General features: G+C 39.5%; 1 long non-coding RNA gene across 2 annotated transcripts in view; it reads left to right on the top strand.

Moving 5' to 3' along the window:
• Positions 1-8,034, top strand: part of LOC144050207 (uncharacterized) — a 28,632-nt gene extending 20,598 nt beyond the window's left edge. For both annotated transcript variants that reach the window (XR_013293806.1, XR_013293820.1), the window contains one exon: positions 6,923-8,034. This is a non-coding gene — a long non-coding RNA (uncharacterized LOC144050207). The remainder of the gene's footprint in view (positions 1-6,922) is intronic.
• Positions 8,035-8,856: the final 822 nt, after the last annotated feature.

Genomic DNA, 8,856 nt, shown 5'->3' on the forward strand with positions numbered 1-8,856 from the left:
GGACCCAAAGAGACTGGCCCCTTAGGTTTGTAAGGGTGGCCTGGTCTCTCCAATGTATAGGCCATAGCAGCCTTCTCTACACTGCACTGCATAACAACAATGCTTAGCTTGCCCCAAGGGATTTTGTCCTTGGGGTGAACCATCTTTTGTTTTAGGATGAAACAGCTTGTGGGTGAAGTACTGTGCATTATTTATTTTTTTTTAACTGGGAAAGAGCCAGACAAGTGCCTGTATTTTTGTTAACAACAATTAAAGTTACAAGCATGATTGTAGGTCTTATTGTTTTGTCTTCAAGTACTATATGACCTTAATTTCTTACCTTATTCTTAGTGGAGGCTAATTTGGTCAAAATACCAGAAATAGTCAATGATAACATTGTCAATATTTCAAAAGTTTGCTCCAGCTCTTTTCAATAAAAGCCAGCTTTGACACATTGAAACCAAATATTTAATTGGAAGGATTTACATTGTTTCACTTAACGATGTTTTTTTAACAACTTGGTTTTAAGGTTTAAGCCCGATTTTCTCCACTGGACTATCTGGTTTGTCGCTGCTGTGCTCTACATGCAGTACATGTAGTTCAATGTACAGCAGACAGGAAGCAAAAGGTTTTCATGTCAGTGGTTTCACCGTTGTCTGTTGTTTTTTGTTTTTCCTGGAGTGGGGGGTGATGGACTCGGGGTTGGGCGGGGGGCTCATGCCTTCCTGTCACAACCATTTTGGCTGAGGCAAGGTGGGCTGTCTTTTGAACCAAAGTGCCCTTCAGATTGCTCGCCAAGGTTCTCCCTGGGAATAAAACAGCAGGCTTCCACTCCATGAAACAATTCTTTCTGCCAATCCTTAGAGATATGCCACAACTATCTAGTGAATTTCAAACGTGACTGTGACTGGCAGCAAGACAAGGCTTAAGCACTGATGTATTGTGTGTGCATTTAATCGATTGATAGGATGGTATTTCTTTCTGTATGGGTGGCTGCCCACATTATCAGGTTCAGGTATTTTGGCTTCTTGCCAACAATGCATGGGAATTTAATGGAGAAGTCACGATTTGCCTTTCAGTGATTATTGGCTTATTAGGTCTTCACAGACCTGAACACGACATGCGATTTAGAAAAAGGTTCAAGGTAGAAGTGTTTAAAAAGAAGTATTGAAAGATCTTTTTTCCACTGACTGACTATAACCTTTAGAACTCTAGAATTTAAAGAGATGTAAATGATTTTGAGAGGGGAAGTAAAAATGAACAACTGGGAAAAAAATGTTTTGTTAACAGTCAAGCTTTATCTGATTTACTGTATGGCCCCCATGCAAAGCGCATTGGGCTAATGCACACTTAGGACTGATACGTGGAGTTCTCGTACAAACATTTGTGCTGGCGGCCTGCAGAAGCCGACTTGTCGGGATGAGTTCGCACTGTGGTTCCTTTCAGCCCTGCAGTGTGTCTCCGACTGACTAATGAGGCCTTATTAATTCAGATCAGTGTGAATGATTACCTCATCAGTTCCATTCTCCAGAGAGCTCCGGCTCTCTCTTAGCTCCGCTCAATAAACGCGACATGGGACTTCAATACCGGAGCCGAAGCGAACCTCTAATGTGAACAAGGTCCTTGCATGTGTGTGTGTGTGTGATCCTCGTGGGATTCAGCAATGGCTTAGAATTGTTTTAGGTCAGCATAAATGACTTGTATCCATTTTATCTTGTATGAAAAATAATAATTTCCATTCTATTTCGGAGACGCTGCAGTCCCACTCGCAGCATATCTCTGACAGTAAACACTGAACACCCGCCCCATCCTCTGTGCAGAGACTAGTTGCCTAGCAATGAAGTCTCTGTTTTTATGGGCTGTGAGGCTCAGATGCACAAGGAAACAAAGAAATCCACCAGGATTCTATTTAAGGTTTTTGAACTAGATTGCATGTGCACCTGGACACCGGATATCAGGTGACTGGATTGTGTCTGCAAAGCCAACAGTGACACACTGGACGATAGGAAAAGCTCCACGTTAACCACTGTACATCCTTCGCTGAGCCAGCTCTGCAACCTCACTGTCTCATAACAGAGTTGATGAAATATTTAACAAAACTTTATCTCCAAGGGCAACACGGGGTTGGTGGTTTAATCGCCTTTGGATTGATTGAATTGAGAGCTGCAGTGAGATGAAATGAAGCCTCTGTTCTGTCTTGTTATTTCCCCCTTCAGGATTCCATTTCCCCACAGCTTCTTGGTGGATGTTAAAATTTTTATGGTTCACTTGTTAACAATATGATGCTTGAAAGTGTTTGTTGTACTCAAGCAACTTAGAATAATGTATACAGTTGAAAAGCAACATTATTGGTTTTGCATTTCTTAGAATACCCAATGGCTATGTATGTATACTTAACATTTGATTGTCTCCATAAAACTGTACCCGCACCTTTCAATATTCATGATGGTTGAAGTTATTTTCTTCATGCAAACTAAACTCATTCCTAAATAATGAACAGCCTATATAAGATAGCTATCGTTTTTAGTAGCCCTTGGGGATAAAACAAAATGTTTGCTGGAATGAAAACTGCATTTCCTATGAGACAATTCTAGCTTTGGGCATTTAATCCTAATTAAGACTTTATTTGCAATGTAATTGGAGCTGGAAAAAAATATTGCCGAAATAGGATGTTGTGGTAACGCAAGCACAAAAAACTGCTGCAAGCAAGCGCATGTATGAATTAAACGGCGGGGTCGAGCGTTCTGCCTCAATGTTAATTCATGAGCTGTAGCCGAAAGCTAGCGTCTTGAGGCTAACCTGGTCACTGCTATCTCAAATCAGCGGCGAGGAATAATGGCAACGGCACAAAGTGTTAGCGGAAAGCAGTATTGTGGTCTCCGTATGGTGTGTGCGCCAGCGAGAGAAGAGGACGCGGAAGACAACACAAGGCAAGTGTGTGCGTGTAGCAGCTACGTGCTAGCTTACAGCGATCAAACTTCTTATTCTGCAACTGAAGTGTCGTACCAAATTGTTTGCTGCTGAAATGCAAATAAAGCCCCTGTTGAATAAGCAACACGCCGTCCGGTTCCTTTACATGATAAATGAATTTATTTCACATGACCGAGACGAAAACACAGCTACTGCAAACATTTGGTGACAACTCAACCAGGTCCTTCCCACATAAGTGGCAATACATCATCACACCCAATATTTTCCTTACATCTGCTGGTAGTTTTTGGCCACGTGTTTTTCCCAAGACGCCAAACGGTGATGCGTACGTCCAATCAAGTCGTCCCTCTTGTACAATCAGTCATGAGTCTCACTTTGCCCCACACACACACACTCTCACACTCCAATTACTTTTTTCTCTTTTTTTTTGCTTAGTTGCTTTGTGATTGTTACTTTTTTCTTTTTGTGTTGTTTGATTTGCTGTTGTTTATTTCTGTGGTGTTTGATTTGCTGTTGTGTTTTTTGATATTGTCTTTGTGTTTTTCATTCGCTGTAGTGCTCAGTTTTGTGTGTGTGTTTTGAACTTCAGGGCCACTGTTAAATCACCACCTGATAATTTTTGCTTGTGTCACAAAGGAGTGATGATGTCACATGCAAGATATGTATTTGGGTTTTGAACTTTTCCAACTTGTCAACAAGGCAGTAAACTAATTCAAGTTTGATAAAAAAAAAAAAAATAATGCAAAAATATGATACTGGGGCTATTTGCAACAACAAAAAGCTTTCAAAAAAAAACTTTAATTTTGTCAAGAGTTGAATACTTCCAATGTGCAGTAAAAGAGTTGTGCAATAAAACAATATACCCTAGTCACTTGGGTATATTGCACTAGGGCCTAGTGCAACATAAAAGTGTCGACCGTATCATGTAACCCTCAATTGTTTATGTCACTATTTTGTTGTGTGGTGTATCATGTTAGCGCTGCTGCGTCACTAATACTGTATCGGAGACAGCAACATATCAACAGTCATTTTTTTAATAGCTTGTCCAAGTAACTCACGATATCTACTATATCGTATATATTGTCAGGATTTTTTAATCAATAGTTTGGTTTTCATCCTCCCATTTTTATTAGAATTTTCAAATGCGAAAATTAAGCCGAATGGAAATGCTAGAAAAAGAAAAAAAAAGGGGCCATAATTCACCAAAAAAAGTTTTTACGCTTGGAGGGGGTAGATTTTCAAGCGTATCGAATAAAGGAAAAAGCTAATTTTGGCTATGGAAACAGGTTTTGCGAATAAACGCTGACAAAAGCGGATACACGTCGCACGTTTTGACCAGATATTACGTCACACGTACGTTTGTAGTCCTAAAGCAATGTCGGACGATAAAGTAAGGTATGTTTGGGGGGACGACAAAACAGAAATTTTTGGGGAATTAATTAAAGAAGTGAATAATAATGAAAAAATAATTACAAAAGAAAACTCATACAACGTCATTGCACGGCGCAGTCGCTTCCTGTTTTTTGTTCTTCTTCTTTGAAATTACCATCTATGTATACTGTCACCTACAGCGGCGAGTCCCCTTTCAATATTCGCAAAAGAAGAACAGATGGAAACGGGTATAAGTCATGACCGTTTTGCGCATTTGCAGTAAATTCACTTACAAAATTTGAAACAATTGGATCGAAACCTGACTAATGATATATTGTGATATACATAATGTGAGAACCACCAAAAAGGACAACCTCTAATGGACTCTATGCAAAGCGCTGTGACGTATTGCTGTTTGTAGTCCTCCAGAGAACCTCAACCAGTTGTAAGCGTTTTTAAGTATTTTTTTCATCATTTAATAGCATTAAAAACATGAAAATATTAATATGAGTCATTATACTTGCATCTCTGACAACGCTGTCGGATTTCCATAGCAACAACTTTTCAGCAAGGCCTTCAGAGAAATGTCACCATGGGCTGACAAAAAAAAAATATTAACAGTAGAAGCATTGCATCTGCTTCAAAATATTGACAAGGCAGAGATCGTCGGATCCCGTTGGCGAAGAGGAGAAGACTTGGCCGAAGAGGAGGCTATAGACCAGAGAGTTGTTGTTGTTGGCTGGTCCTCCTTAATTATATCATGTAAATGTACTAACAAATTATTCTCATCCAATATTGTATCATTAAAATAAAAAAGTTATAAACAGTTAGCTGCCAGGTTCCATCTGAAAGATCCAACACCTCAAGCTTACTGTCTGACTGGTAAGGGGGGAGGGGGTCCTGTGTGGACTCCAACAAAGAGAGGAGCTACGATGCAAAATATACATTTACATAAAAAAAATTAATAAACACAATAGCTTTAGTAGCTTCACTCAAACGGCTTGAATTTACGTGTAATAATAATTTTAAGCAATGACATCATTACCAGAGCTTAAGCTGTTAAAATTACGGCTCTGGGTGATCTAATTAGTAGTTTTAAAATTCTGATAGACGTAGTGTTCTTTTTCAGTGGCTTAAAGATTTAGGCTTAGAGTTTTACATCACATCAACAGTGCGCTCCGCTGAAGTCTCCCGCACCGGAAGGTTGGGTGCTTTGTGCATTTAGTCAATTATGAAAAACAGTATTGATAATGGCATCAGATTGGCTCAAATCTTATTAATTCCCATCCCTACTCGCAAGACTACAAATTCTAGCTATACTTTGCTTATTTTGTCTACAGACAACGGGGACTTCGCAGGGAAAATCTTAATTTGTGATTCAATAAGGTCATTTTTGGATCATTTTGGTGTTCCTACAACGGAAAGAAAAGTTGGAGGGGGGGGGGGGGGGGTCAAACTCATTAGTCAAGAGAGGTTATTTCTCCAAAGCTCCATTGTAGAATGACATTAAAAGCTTCTGGTGACATGAAAACATGTTCACTTATGTCTTCTTAAACCGGGTGTCTGTTGAGAAGTTCACCGGAGAGAAAACGTACCTTTATTTGGTAACAATGTTTCTCCTCACAGAAAATGCCCGGTGGTGAAGTGTGATCAGCTTGTAACGCCGATGGTGATGTACGTATTTGAAAATGCACTTTATATGACAAATACCAGGAGAGAGCCTGAGAACGCCTGCTCGGTGAAAAGTCTGCCGATGTTCAGCTGCATTTTTAATTAATTTCTCCTTACACTTCACCCCCGCATGCATCTCCCCAGCTCTTTAACAAGAGCAGCTCTGGGAGAGACACTGCATCGCATTGCTCATGAAAAAGTTTGAAGATGACACAGCCCCTTCCTGCTCCAGCAGCCATACGCGCGTGTGCGCGCATGTGGGTGTGATCATCTCCAGCTCTTCTTAGTGAAAATCAGAGCGTTAAAAGACAAGAGAATGAAAAAAAAAATGAAAAAAAAGACAAGAGAATGCCTGGGTGGTTCTAAAACGCAACTGTGTTGAAATTACATTTTCTTGTTCTTTTTTTTCTTACCTCGCAGGCCATGGAATCTCATTAACTGCCTGACTAAATAGATGGAGACCTTATCTGAACACAGACAATCAAAGCTTTGCATAAAATAGTAATGTGAGTGTTTTATCACAGGCAGAGCGCAGACAAAAGCTTTTTTTCACATCTCACTGACAAAAACACTTTCTACCTCGTTACACGGGCATCAGGATTCAAGCGCAAACTTTGGGGTGGTGCCGCAAATTGTACGGCGCAGTCAAGCTGCAAATCATTTCAAGAGTCGCACAAGTTCATTCATTACCGAATTGCTAATTGACCCCTTGCTCTGAAACGTAGACTGGCCAATCAGAGCGCAGCACAGAACATAGTCTCACACTTTCCTAATATCACACAACTGAATTTGGTGGTACTCCTTACAGTTTTTTTAATTAGGTTGTTGGTGTATTTATCTTTTAATCGGTAATTAGGTGTAAATGGAGCAAACCTGAGCTAACAGACATTGGAATGAACTAATGAGCGAAGAGCGGACGTCAGAAAAGCGACTCATTGAAGTCTTTTTTTCCCTTCTTTTTCTTTTGCAGAAACGGAGTAAAAATCAATCAACCAATCAACATGGCTACTAGCCAAAGAGAGAAAGTAGTGAATGACTTATGTCGTTGTTGCGGGGAAAAGTTGAAGAGTGACACGTTGCTCACGAAGACCACCTGACGCAAATAGATGAATTTGATTGGCCGGCCTGTTTTCGTCCGTTGCTGAATCGCTGTCTATGGACGCCTGTCCAGACCAACTTTCTTTTTCAAGAAAGTGGGTATGGCTTGCCAGGCTAATGAAGACTCAGGAAAAAGCATATGTGGCTTTTTGTATAGTCAAAACCACCAGACTCATTGCATTCAGCACCAAGGTCAACATTGCACTTGTATTATCTGTAAAGGCAATAATATGTATTTATTAGCTTGTTAACCAAAATGCTAATGTTATGCTACTAATATGAGGCCTGGATACTAGAAGCTTTGAATTAAATTTTTCAACAAACATTTCATAATAAAATAAAATTACAACAAAACAAACACAACTAAACAGAACTTTACAGAACTTCTGGTAGGCTTGTTGTTATTCTTTTAACACAACTTGTTGACGCCGCTCTTGATGCTGACGGTTAATGCTTTGATGCTCACTGAACTGAATTCTCATGAGGCTTTCAAAGACATTCGCCCCCCCAAAAAAAACAAAAAAACGTTGGCCAACTTTTGTATTTATGTGTAATAGCAGAGAGCTTTGTTTGACTCAATCCATCCATGTATGCTTTTGGAATGTGGAAAGACGTAGGAGATTCAAACCCAGGATCGAGCACTTTGATCGACTGCAGTCACCCTAAATGTACTCTATAAATAAACTTGAATTGACTTCTCAATTCTGATGGAGACGTGGTCGAATCTGGACTTCTAACTTTTGCACATTGCAAAAAAAAATTAGCTCACTTGATGCAGTGTCTTTTTTTCCCCCTCCCCCTCCCTCGTCTTCCTTTCTTATCTAAGATTTTGGTGCACTTTTTAGCGAGTACTGACAAATCTTTCTGTCCTGTCTCCCTCTGTCGGTCATTGTTTTTCATATATCTTGCCTGGGTTGAGCCTGTTAAGTGAAATTCCGTTGCTCTGTACTTGTGCAATGACAATAAATGTATTCCATTCCAGTAGTTTCAGCCAGTCATGCTCAAGTCAATACCAATCAAATAACATGATCATTTGTTTGTTTGTTTGTTTCCACAATGCATCCAAATAAAGAAATATTATTGATTATTCTTTTACATTGCGAAAAATGGACTCCATTTGAATCTCTAAGCTACTAAGAATGCTATTGATTTTGATCTGTTAACTGTTTTTGGTCACTTTCTCCCAGTTTTCCTCACTGCCAATGAAGGATTGCTGTGAAGGGAAAACATTTTCTTGTTTTACTACTTTTTTTAGATTGCTTTTTTTTTACCCTCCATGTTCTTTCCTCCAGGGTTGGCCAGTTTGAGGGCTCAGCATAAATTGAGTATGGAACTGTAAAATGGTCATTCACTCAGCGTTGCTCACAACAACTTTAAGGACATATTTCTGGCTTTATTTTATTATTATTATTATTGTTTTTTCAGCTAGCGGCATCTCATCTTCAGAGGTATGACTTCACAGTTGATGCCGATCCCTCCCCTTTCCCCCCTCCAGGAAATAATACTATATTTTCCCCTGCCCTACAAGCAGCCGCCAGAAACCTTTTGGAGCTCATTACTGGAAAAAGGAAACTTTAATAAAAAGTGCTACTACTTTATGGGTCTTTCAAATTTGTGATTTTTACCTTCCAGAAAACAAATGTAATCTAAAACAGTATTATATAGCATGGATGCATCCGGATTTTTGTGTTTGGTTCCGTTTAATAGAAATTACTGAATTAATTACAGCGACTACAAATTGTATTCATGTGCTGACATTTTGCCCTCCTTATTAACATTCCATTAATTGAGTAAGTGTGACAGTAA

The sequence above is a fragment of the Vanacampus margaritifer genome, chromosome 1 (genome assembly GCF_051991255.1).
Source record: "Vanacampus margaritifer isolate UIUO_Vmar chromosome 1, RoL_Vmar_1.0, whole genome shotgun sequence".
NCBI lineage: Eukaryota > Metazoa > Chordata > Actinopteri > Syngnathiformes > Syngnathidae > Vanacampus > Vanacampus margaritifer.